An 11,675-nucleotide genomic window follows, 5' to 3' on the forward strand; every position below is an offset into this window, starting at 1 on the left:
ATTTCTCCTCTGTCTCCCCCACCCCCAAACAATAACTTCGCAGACCAATGGGAGCAGTATACCACTTTTAAGTATATGCATATCAAATTTAGCTATTCATTAGTAAAGTAAATGCAGGGACTATGTCTCTTGGTAGGATGTGCTGTCTGCTTAGTGTTTTTTCTGATGGCCGGGCTTTTTCTTATATTGTTTCTGTTTCCTCAACTTTTATTTTTCATAATCACAAGAATAGCTGTTCTGTTTTCTCAGCTGAGAGGCAGACTTGCTTGTCTCAGCTGCAAAACAGCAAACTGGGGGTAGGATGTTTCTTGCAAACTTAACATGGTCACTGCATTGAATGTGATTTCCTGTTGGCTGATCTCCTCCCCAGGCATGGGAATCTCTCTGGGTTGACTGCAAAGACAGAATGCTGATGAGTGGCAGGGGTCTGACTGCTGGGTCAGTGGTGGGGAGCAACAGCCCTTCACAACTAGCCCCGTAGCACCAGCAGTCACAAATAGGAAGGGGCCCGTTTTGGGAAGACACCTGCAGTAGCAGGAAGACCATCTCTTTGGAAAACCTTTTTACAGAAGGTTTTTCACAAAAGGCAGAAGAGACAAAGAGAATTGCTGATCCTTTCCTAGATACTGACTGGCAAGACACGAAATGCGTCCCAGCGTTCTTTATCCCCCTTCCCACATCCTTGACTCCAGGTATGCCTGTGCCTCTGGGATGAGATGAGGCACCAAGGCACCTGCACCTGCCTCCTGTGCATGCAGCCAGTGCAACATGAGCGGGTGGAAATCCAGAGTTGCTTGTACCATGGCAAGAGCAAAACAAAAAAATAAGATGTAAGGCAGAGGTGGCAGGCCATTGGAAGACAAGAAAATCACCCCTTGGGACCTGGTTTTGCAAATGGACTGTGAGATGCCCAAAAACGGATGGGCTGTCTGTCTGGGTGCCTAGTTTTTGTGCTTTTCATCCACCTAGTAGTGCTTATAAAGAGCATGTAAAATAAGCCTTACTTCTTACTAACTTTTTAAACTTAGAATATTGGAGTTTTTATCATTAGTATTCTTCTCTAAGTAATCCAAAGAAATTAGTTAAATATTAGACTGAAACATGTTTATTTTCCCTTTTTTCAGTACACATGCATCCCTGCTCTCTTGTGCTCTCTCTTACTCTCTCTCTTATGTGTTCACATCCTCCCAGACCGTTCTTGTGCTCACAGCTTTCTTTAACAGGACTATTTTATTCTTTATAAAATCGAGACTTATAAAAGAAATAAATCTTGCTATTGTTCTCTTGGGGTGCAGCTGTGCTAAACTGTAATCATGGGAGTTGAAACAGGTTTCCTCTCACAATAACACTTATATTCGTTTCCTGACACTCTTTCTTAATAACATGAGTGTCTTCAGCTGACCAAGGGGAACAAGAGCCCTCTGCTCAGCACTTCTGAAGCTAAAATAACAGTTGTGCAGCACAGAACAGTTACTCTTACATTACAGTATTTGAAATTTTTTTTTTGCATCGGATAAAGATCCACTAGGTCTCTAATTTCTGAATTAATACTTCCATTTCTCCCTGTTCCTTCTCTGTTTGAAGTTTCTCCTAACACTGAGACATATTTTTGCATGGAGTACTAATTAATCCAGGCCTTACCACTTACCTTACTTGCTTCTCTTTGTCTTTTTCCTCAAGGGTGAGCACAAAAAACTAGATTAAAACATCTGAGAAAGATGCAAAATAGAGCTTGTCAAGTCTCATGAGGATGGAAAAACATGAGACTTCCAGTATATTGAGGCACTTCCTCTGACTTCTGCAAGTAAGAGTGAAATGGGTATCTTTCTATTTCAGATTTTCCACTTGTAAAAGTTGCTGGAGTAGTAGAATGGTGTTAACTGTATCTCCTCTCAATGTCCAGACCTTTAGGTAAAATATTTGGCTAGATAATAGTCTGATTTTTGTCAGTGGTATATACACAAACGAGATGTTCTGACTTTGGAGGACAGATCCTAGAGATTGACACCTTAGTGGCTGACAAAAAGATGTCTTTTCCTCTTTTTCTTTTCCTGACATGAATAAATTATGTTTACAGAGCAGCCAAGATATTACAAATGTTGAAAACAGGAAGGAGCAAGTTCTTCTCACTTTTATTTCAGAAGATGTTGCTATGGAAAGCAATATCTGCTTTAGATAAGTGTGAGAACCTGTACAGGAAACTAATCTTTTTTTATGTTAATATTTTTAACCAATAAATCGTCTTTCTTTGTATATGAGAAGGACTTCCAAGCCCTTCAGGAAAACCTGCTTAAGTATATATAAACACAAAACTGCCTCATGTTGTGTTTGCATCTTCCATGTCTGCCCCCCAGCTGACACATCCCTCCGTATCTTTTAATGAAGATGAAAAGCACTGCAAGACCTTATTATTATAACCTTTCCTTTAACACAGGGGAGAGCCTGGATCTGGTATTAGGAAAGAAAACATGAGAAGATGCTTTTTTTTTTTCCCTTTTTCCAGGGGAACAGGGTCATGAAAATGACAATCTGCAGGATGCAATGCCTGGGTAAACTGCTTTTGTGGAAGGAGCTGCCAATAGGAAGAACACCTGTAAAGGGCTCTGTACTATATCATCCTCACCGTGTCTCTCTTTTTATACACAAAGAGCACTTTTTGCAGAGTTCATGTCACTTTGCTGCATGTAATTCTTAAGGGCAACATAACAGATCCAGTCGGAGAGAGTGGGAAGACTGTTCCACTGCTGTCTGTGGCAACATTTGCCTGCTCTAAAGTATTCACAAGTGTTGCTATTTATTTAAGCATAGCATTACATGGATTTCAGAGCCTGACTTCAGGAGACTTGGATGTCGCACTCCTTCATAGACGAAATTTATCCTGCTCAAAACCAATAATCAACAGTGTTTTGCAGGGCTATGACATAATGGATAAAAATGCCTGGCACTGGAAATCATATGGCCTGACTTCAACTCTTTGTAAAGCTGTAGCTTACTATGAGGTCTTGGGAAAGACATCTAATGTACATTTAATGTGTGTCAAGTTCTTCAGCATGAATAATTGTTTTTAACATCTGTGAACTTCTGTGAGATCTACAGTGGAAAAGCACTAGGGAAGCTTGATCTATAACCCTATTCAGAGCCCTCCCTCCAGTCATCCACATGTTTCTGGCATGACTCACTCCTAGCTTTGTCCTTCTTCTACCAGCCTTAAGCAAAGCTGTGTGCCTGGGTTTTGCCTGAGGTTGAATTGTTTGTGAAAGATTGAGGAGAAAAAAGTATAGCTACCCTGTGTTGAAATGTGAGATGAGAGGAAGGAGGAAGAGCCCTAAACAAACAAAAATGAGTGAATGAGTCCTGAGGTTTTTATGTGAACATCTGGTAGTACCAAAGCCACATGAGGCTAAAGGCTGAATTTCTGATTCTAAGAAAGGACTTAATGAATATAATAAGCAGTACTTATAGTTTCAATGAAAGATTGCTGTGATTTAGCAAAAATGAACTTTTGAAAGCCATCATTTTAGTAGTTCCAACCATAGCAATGTTTTCAGTCATGATTTGCCAACTTTCCAGCAGAAATTCATATGCTTTGTTCCTGTCTGGATGGCTGATTAGTCTCCTTATTAAAAATACACGAAGTTCAAACTCCTGCCCATGATTCCAAAAAGCCTCTTGCTGCTATTTTAACTTTGTCCCTGACCTTTACCAAAACATAAGCACAAGCTCACTTATGTTACAATTACCCAAATAAAGGTAAGGAGGTGTTTGTAGGTTTACAGGAAGGTTTGAACCTTGTTATTAAATTACTTGTTAATTACTGATTACTTAATGATAAAGAGTTCACTCTCTATCTATGATATACAAAGGAAATGTCTCATTTTAGCACAAAGATGATGTAACACTTTCTCTCCCTTCAAACAACAGAAAAACAGTTTATCTGATTTGGACTTAAAATGAAAACAAAAAAATTGTCTAAAAGCCAAAACCTGCCCTTAGATGCAAGCACAATTCCCAAAGTAGTTTGGAGACCAATCCGTGTACCTAAAAATGGAATATAGCCCCCAGTTTGGGTTAAAATTCAGCATTGCTATGCCACAAATTAAGATGTTATCACAGGTTAAATCAGTGATGATCTCCTTCCTCAGCACTAATTTAAAAGCCTGAAATCACCCCCCACCCCCTTGCACCCTAAATTTATATGGAAAATGGTGTATTCTGAACAGTACAGTAGATTTGGACTTAGTAAATCAAACTTGAAAGAAGGTATTTCTTATGCTAGTTATAGCATATTTAATAGGAAATACTTCTCTGGTTAGAGAAGTAAAGTTATCACATTAGTACTAATACAAACAGATTGCCTGAAAAGTCTATAAACGGTGTCTTTGTGGTTTTTCCCTGTCTATGCCCTCATCCTGCGAAGTGTTAATATAAATTACACCTCCTTAATTTGAACCCATCTATCTGGATTGATACCTGCCACCAGATCTTTTGATGATTATCAGTTTTGTGTCAGGGCATTTTCCAAATAAAGAACAAATAAGCCAAAACAAAATATTGAAAGATACCTTTCTTTTTGGTGCTTATGCTGAAAAAAACATGGGCAACAATTAAATATTTCCTGAGAACTGTGCTGAGTACGTTGCCAATGTTTTTCTGAAATAAAAATGTAGACTCTAATGTTGCTTCCTTCTTAAAACATTTTCTTCCTTATATGGCTTTTCTATGACTGCAAAATAGGGCTCCAAGGATATAAAATATTCACGGTCTGCTTTATTTTTTTTCACATATGTACACTGGCAACTTAGTTGAAAGGCAATATGTATAAAATGTATAGTGGCAGGAGAAAGGTTCATTTTCTTATATTTTTCTTTTAGCTGTGTAACAATACAGTTAAAACCACTAATGGGATATATATGCTAACAACGGGTAGCATATGGATAATCTGATATAAGTAAGTAGCTTCACTGAATTGGTCTGTGGATTTATATTGGTTTAACAAAAGGCGAAAGTTTCTTAAGTATTGCATGTGTATTTGAGGCATGTTTATTTGATACAGTGTGGTAAGTGTGCCTGTCTTGGAAACAGTTTTGGGCAGAATTACAGGGTTTCTTAGTAAATGGTGTCAGAAGGCCACATTTTGGGCCAGACTGCATGTTTCATGGGGAAAATTCTGGAACAGAGAACTTCACTTTGCCAGTGTGCTTCTCCACTGGATTTCCTACCTCCCAAGTATTTACAGGGTATAATTTTATGTGATCTATTGCATTTGTTTCATATTCAGCAGATTAGGATCAAGCCGATAAACAGAAACAAAAAAAAAAAGCAAAACCAACCCAAAATCCCCAAAAGACCAAAGCCCCAAGAAATCAACACACAAATGTTCTTTCAACACTAGTTTTCAGGAGTTCTGTTACCCTTAGCAAAAAGCCACTGCACAGCAAAAGTTTCTCACTGTTTGCAATAATGCTGCTAATTATACTATTTATGGGAATTATGGGCACATAAACTGATTAAATGATTGGCATTTAACATGACACTTGTATTCTTTGCAGCTGTTTAGTGGTATATACACAGACAAAAAGATACAGACACAGATACATACTTAGGTATTATTGACAGCTGGAGAGGGGCTGTCCACAGCAAATTAATCCCACACCAGCTAAATGAATGCAATCTTTAAGTTTATATCAGTTTTTCTTCCTACTACATAAAAACAGACACTGAAGGATGTTTATTTGTCTATTGATTGTTTTTGTTGAGGCAAGACATGGAACACAAGAAGGTAATCCGGAGGAGTCAGCATGGGCTCACTAAAGAAAAAGTATGCTAGAACAACCTGATTGTCTTGTACAATGAAACAACAACCAGTATGGCTGAAGAGAGAGCAGTGGATATGATTTACCTTGACTTCAGCAATGCTTTGGATGCTGTCTCTCATAACATCCTCATAGGCAAACTCAGCAGGTGTGTTAAATGACTGAACAATGAGATGGATTGAGAACCAGCTGAACAGCAGATCCCAGACGGTTGTAATGAGTGGCACAGAATTTGGTTGGAGGCCTGTCTCTACTGATGTCCCCCAAGGGGCAGTACTGGGCCCAGTACTGTTTAACATGTTCGACCTTTGGACAAAGAGACAAATGCCTCCTCAGCAGGTCACTGATGAGACAAAGCTGGGAGCAGTGGCCAATATCCCAGAGTGCAGCCATTCAGAGGGACCTCAACAGGGTGAAGAGACAGGCAAAGAGTAACCTTCTGAAATTCAGTCAAGGCAAATGCAGGGGTCCTGCACTGTGGAGAAATAACCCCAGGGACCAGCACATGCTTGGGCTGATCTGCTGGAAAGCAGCTCTGAGGAGGACCTGGGGGTCCTGGTGAACAACAAGCTGTCCATGAGCCAGCAGTGTGCCCTGGGGTCCAAGAAGGCCAATGGTTGTGGAGGGCTGTGAGCCCTTGGCACAGGAGCCCTCTGCTCTCCCTTGGAGAAGAGAGGCCTGAGGGCAAGACGATCTTCCCCAGAGATAAGCAACCTTCCTCTGGGTCACAGTGAGAAAGTGAACCACCCCCAGCATGCCTCGTTTCTATATGGTAATACCCAGTACCCAGTTGGCTAGCTGGTTTCTACCCCATCTCCTGCCTACCCCATATAACCTCTGCCCCCTGGCCCTGATGCAGGGAGCCTTGTCCCTAGCCACCCCTTCACAAGGACTGCTGGACAATAAAGGCTACCTCTGTGGAACTGCTATACAAGGCTCCTGTCTCTCTATCCCCGAGTTTGCCTTGGGTGATTTCACAAAGGGCTGAATCACAAGAGCTTATATCACTTCTAGCTGAGAAGTTGCTACACTACCTGAAATCACTTGTTGCCCAGGGAAGCCTGCCACCACCCCTGGAAGAGTTGTTCCTTGCAAGACACTCTTTCTAGGAGGGTCGTGGCACACCGGGTTGTCCATCCCCAGCAACAAGTGGTGTCCTGGGGTGCATTAGGAAGAGCATTGCCAGCAGGTCAGGGGATGTGATTCTGCCCCTCTACTGTGCCCTTGTGAGGTACCTCTGGTGTGCTGTGTCCAGTTCTGGGCTCCTCAGCACAAGGGAGACATGGAGCTCCTGGAGAGAGACCAGTGGACAAAGATGATTAAGGGCCTGGAGCATCTCTCTTATGAGGAAAGTCTGAGGGAGCTGAGCCTGTTCAGCCTCGAGCAGAGATGACAAAGAGGCAACCTCATCAATGTCTGAGTATCTGAAGGGGGAGTGTCAAGAGGATGGATCCAGGCTCTCCTCGGTGGCGCCAAGCAATAGGACAAGAGGCAACAGGCACAAACTGATGCACAGGAAATTCCACCTGAATATGAGGAAGAACTTTACCACGTGAGTGATAGAGCACTGAAACAGATTGTCCAGAGAGTTTGGGGAGTCTCCTTCACTGGAGAAATTCAAGAATTGTCTGGACACAATTCTGTGCCATGTCTTGCATGACCCTGCTTGAGAAGGGAGGTTGGACCAGATGACCCAATGTCCCTTCCCTTCCCTTACCCATTCTGTAATTATGTGAAACCCAAAGTTTCAGTCTTTTGAAAAAGCTTTGTTCTTTGTGAATGATTTAATGCAAATCCCTATTTGAATTGGAAAGGAGAGATTGCAGCCAAAACTATTACTAAAAACTACCACCTGGACTGTGATGCAAACCTAGCCCCGTGTTACCTGCAATCCAAATAGGCAACTGTGTGAAGGAAGCAAGCTTAGAAAGAAAAAGTGACTTTTCCACTGATGCTAGGAGCAAAGCCTTGCCCCCAGACTTCCAAGAGTACAGCTGTATTCCTGCTGATCGCTACCTGGCCAAAAACCACCTTGATTTTCTGCCAAATTTGAAGCTAGAATGGATATGTCTGAGGCAACACACAATCTGTATGTTTTACAGCAGTACAACTTAGTATGTGGCATCTGATATTAGTAATGTGTATGTTTCCTTCCACAGGGTTAGAATAGTGATTCTCAAGCCCTTCTTCATTAGGCAGGCACTGAAACCTCTACTGCTGTCCAGCTGTTGAGGAGCAACTGAAGTGAGTCAAATACCGTTAAGCAGATAAACACTATAAATCCTCATGTGTGACAACACGATTACATGCATAATCTTTTATTGAAGTGACTTGTTTCTGGATCCCAAACACTGCCATGATGGCAAACCCTTGTGCTCTTCTTGTTCTTTATTTTACGTAGCCATCACTTGTCCACCAGACAAGGAGAGGGCTCTTTGTGCTAGGCAATGTGCTAATTTTCTATAAGCCTACTTAAGAAGCTTAAAAAACATTTCTAAAGATATACATACTCTGACTTCTCAGTGGCACAGGTTTCCCAGAAAGGTGGTGGACTCTTCTTCCTTCGAGATCTTCAAAAGCTCTCTGGATATGGACCTGGAAACCTGCTGTAGAGAACTCTGTTTGAGTATCAAGCTTGGACCTCCAGAGGTTTGTTCCAACCTTAACCATTCTGTGATTCTGTAAAACTTTCTGAGAAAAGAAATTAAGTTTGTCCTTCCTAAGAAGCATGATAGATAGAAGCAAGATATACAAGAAGGCAAGGCAGAAGAAAGGTGAAGGAAGTGATTTCATTTATCTTGTGTTTACAGAGCAGAAACATAATGATTCATTTAGGGTGGTTATACAACACCCAAGCAATTCTAAGATGTGAACTTGGATTTCTTGAAATGTCATGACAGAGATCAGTCTGATTCTGTTTTCCTGAGCTGGAGATTATGTTTTCTGTCAAAGCAGAAGTTTTACCATCCAACTTGCAGTTTTGGTCTCCTACCAAATTAATCTCTGCCTATGTGTATTGGTTTTGCACGGCCTGGTTTTTGGTAGCAGGGGGCCACAGAGGTGGCTTCTGTGCGAAGCTGCTGGAAGCTTCCACCATGTCCAGCAGAGCCAATCTCTGACGGCTTTGAAGATGGACAAGCTGCTGGCCAAAGCTGGGCCAATTAGAGAGATTGGTAACACCTCTGTGATAATGCATTTAAGAAGAAAATCAAAACAAAGTGCACAAGAGGAAGAGGTGCGAACATGTGAGGGAAACAAGGTCAGAGGAGAAGGAGGGGGAGGAGGTGCTCCAGGTGCTGGAGCCGAGATTCTTCTGTGGGCCGTAGTGAAGACCATGGTGAAGCAGCTGGGCCCCTGCAGCCCATGGGGATCCACAAGGAATGCAGAGATCCATCCACAGCCTGTGGGGGAGGTGCCTGTGCTGGAGAGGGTGGATGCCTGGAGGGGGCTGTGATCCAGTGGAAGACCCGGTGGAGAGAGGGGGTCCCTGCTTCCAGGCTGGAGCAGCCTGTCCTTGGAGGACTGCACCTCGTGGAAAGAGAGACCCACGGTGCAGCAGTTTTGGGAGGACTGTTTGCCCATGGGGGGAGTTCACACTGCAGCAGTTTTGGGAGAACTGTTGCTTGTAAGATTGGAGCCACACTGGAGAAGTTCACAGAGAACTGTCTCCTGTGGGAGGGACTCCATGACGCAGCAGGGGAAGGATTTCTCTCCCTGCACAGCGGAAGAAAACCTTGGGTGACAAACTGACCAAACCCCCCCTGCCCTGTACCCTATGCTGTCAGTGGGAAGGAGAGAGGGGCTGGGGGAAAAAGGTGTTTTAAGGGCTTATTTTACTTCTCATTATCCTCCTCTGACCCTGTTAGCAATAAATTCACTTTGCAACTTTAAGTTGAGCCTGTTTTTCCCTTGGGGTGGTTTCTCCTGGTCCTTATTTCAACTTACGAACACTTTGTTAATTTTTTCCTCTCCTCTGCCCAGCTGTGTCAGGGGAGGATGAACAAGTGGCTTTTGTGAGTGCATGGCATTGGGCCAGTGTGAAACCATGACACTATGGGACCAAGAAAATATTTGACCTTACAAGATACTGGACTCTTAACCAGCCACTGAAACTGAAACTGAATTCAGCAGTGCTGTGAATGTTAATGGATGGGGAAAGGCCCTTAACTGTGTCTTCACAGAACCATACTCAGTGATTAAAACCAAATAACTAATTAATAATTAAAATCAAATAACGTTGAGATCTTAATTTTTCATTCCTTCTGCTGCAATTGTTTTTCTGAATTTGGACATTAAGTGAGTGATTCATGTGAAGTAGTAATTTGTTTTACAGGAGGTGAAGAATAATAAGGAGACCAACAGTAGCTGAAGGAATTAGAACTGGAATCTGGAAACCATGAAATGTGGTGTTTGTATAAACCTGATGGGTACAGATCCTTTAATCAGAAGTAGAGCATGAAGTATTCTGTTGGAAGCAGACACAAGGAAGCTGTGTTTAAAACTACGTTTGAATGCTCCTGAAAATTTTTCCCTGAAGCAGATTTGAAAAGGAAGAGGAGGGAATGACAAGTGATTCCATATGACTTTTTTTGGAAATTACTTTTTTTCCAAGATCATCTCTGCTGAAATCAATTTCCCTTAGTGGAGCTGACCCAACTACTGTTCTATATTAAGGAGCCAGGTGTTCTGCTTGGTCTGTTTTGAATAAATGGCAGAGTGTATCTAAAAGACAATTTTTAATTTCTACTTTGTCATATTTATTCGGCCTGTTCCTGTTTTAAATTGATGACTTGGCCTATCTAGAATAAAAAGGCCTATGCTAAACACTCTTATGTCTTGTTTGCTTTAATTAGAATTTTAACGTGATGTTATCTTCCAAGTAAAAGTTGATGTTTATAGCATTTGAAATATAGTCATGAACAAGAAAAGGACAGACTCTTCTTGGTCAAAGAAACTAGTCAGGATTTCTTAAATGGTTTTACAGTATGAAGTGCAGTTTCTAAAAAATAACATTGTATCAGGAAGTTTTCCATTTGTCTCAGATACGACATATTAATATTTCACATAAGGCCAACCCAAGTGGCTTTGAAATATTTTGTTTTGTTCAAACAATGCCTAATATTTCTGCCCTATTAAGTAAATTAAGTTGGATTTCCCTACTGTGGCAAGCTACTGCCTGGGAATATTGTTCTGTTCAGCTCTCATGATGCAGTGTTGTCCTTCCCCAGCTAACAGCCTACTGCTGTCTGACAGCAGACTTCATGGGAGATGTAATCTGGCCCATAAGGACCTTTGGGAAAACACATTAAGCTACAATTCATGTGGTCAATGATACAACAGGTCTACCTCATGAGCCTCTGCATGAGTCTCTTGTGTAAATGTCCAAATAAGAATAGGATGAGGTAAATATTTTCAGCTTTTGCAGAACCTCTGTACTTCTACAGCAACGTGTACACTGACATGGGCTTGCTTTCACTTTTGCAAGATATTTCTGAAAGACATTTGGAAGACATCCATGGACTTCTCTGAACAAAGAAAACAGGTGTGTTACCACCCCTGCATGTAAACACCAACCGTATTTTTTGGTGGTTCAGACAAGGAGTAAATATTTGCTGTGATGGGTTGACACCTGCTTCTCCATGGTCTTCACCCAGGGTAGCCTCTTCTCCACTACCTGGACCACCCCCTCCTTCTCCTTCTGCACTGACCTTGGTGTCTGCAGGGCTGTTGCTGTCACATATTTCTCACTCACCTCTCTCAAAACTGGTATGAGTTGTTTTTTACCCTTTCTTACATATATTTTTCCAGAGGCACTACCAGCTGGGCTGATGGACTGCTTACCTCTGGCCAGTGGGGGTGCCA

The 11,675-nt window shown here is 41.9% G+C and overlaps 1 long non-coding RNA gene across 1 annotated transcript; it reads left to right on the forward strand.

Moving 5' to 3' along the window:
- The first annotated feature begins 6,431 nt into the window (after nucleotides 1–6,431).
- LOC125319371 lies at nucleotides 6,432–10,637 on the forward strand. The gene is made up of 2 exons (XR_007200690.1): nucleotides 6,432–8,462; nucleotides 10,147–10,637. It is a non-coding gene; the product is annotated as an uncharacterized LOC125319371 (long non-coding RNA).
- The last annotated feature ends 1,038 nt before the right edge of the window (nucleotides 10,638–11,675 follow it).

The sequence above is a fragment of the Corvus hawaiiensis genome, chromosome Z, assembly GCF_020740725.1.
Source record: "Corvus hawaiiensis isolate bCorHaw1 chromosome Z, bCorHaw1.pri.cur, whole genome shotgun sequence".
Lineage (NCBI taxonomy): Eukaryota > Metazoa > Chordata > Aves > Passeriformes > Corvidae > Corvus > Corvus hawaiiensis.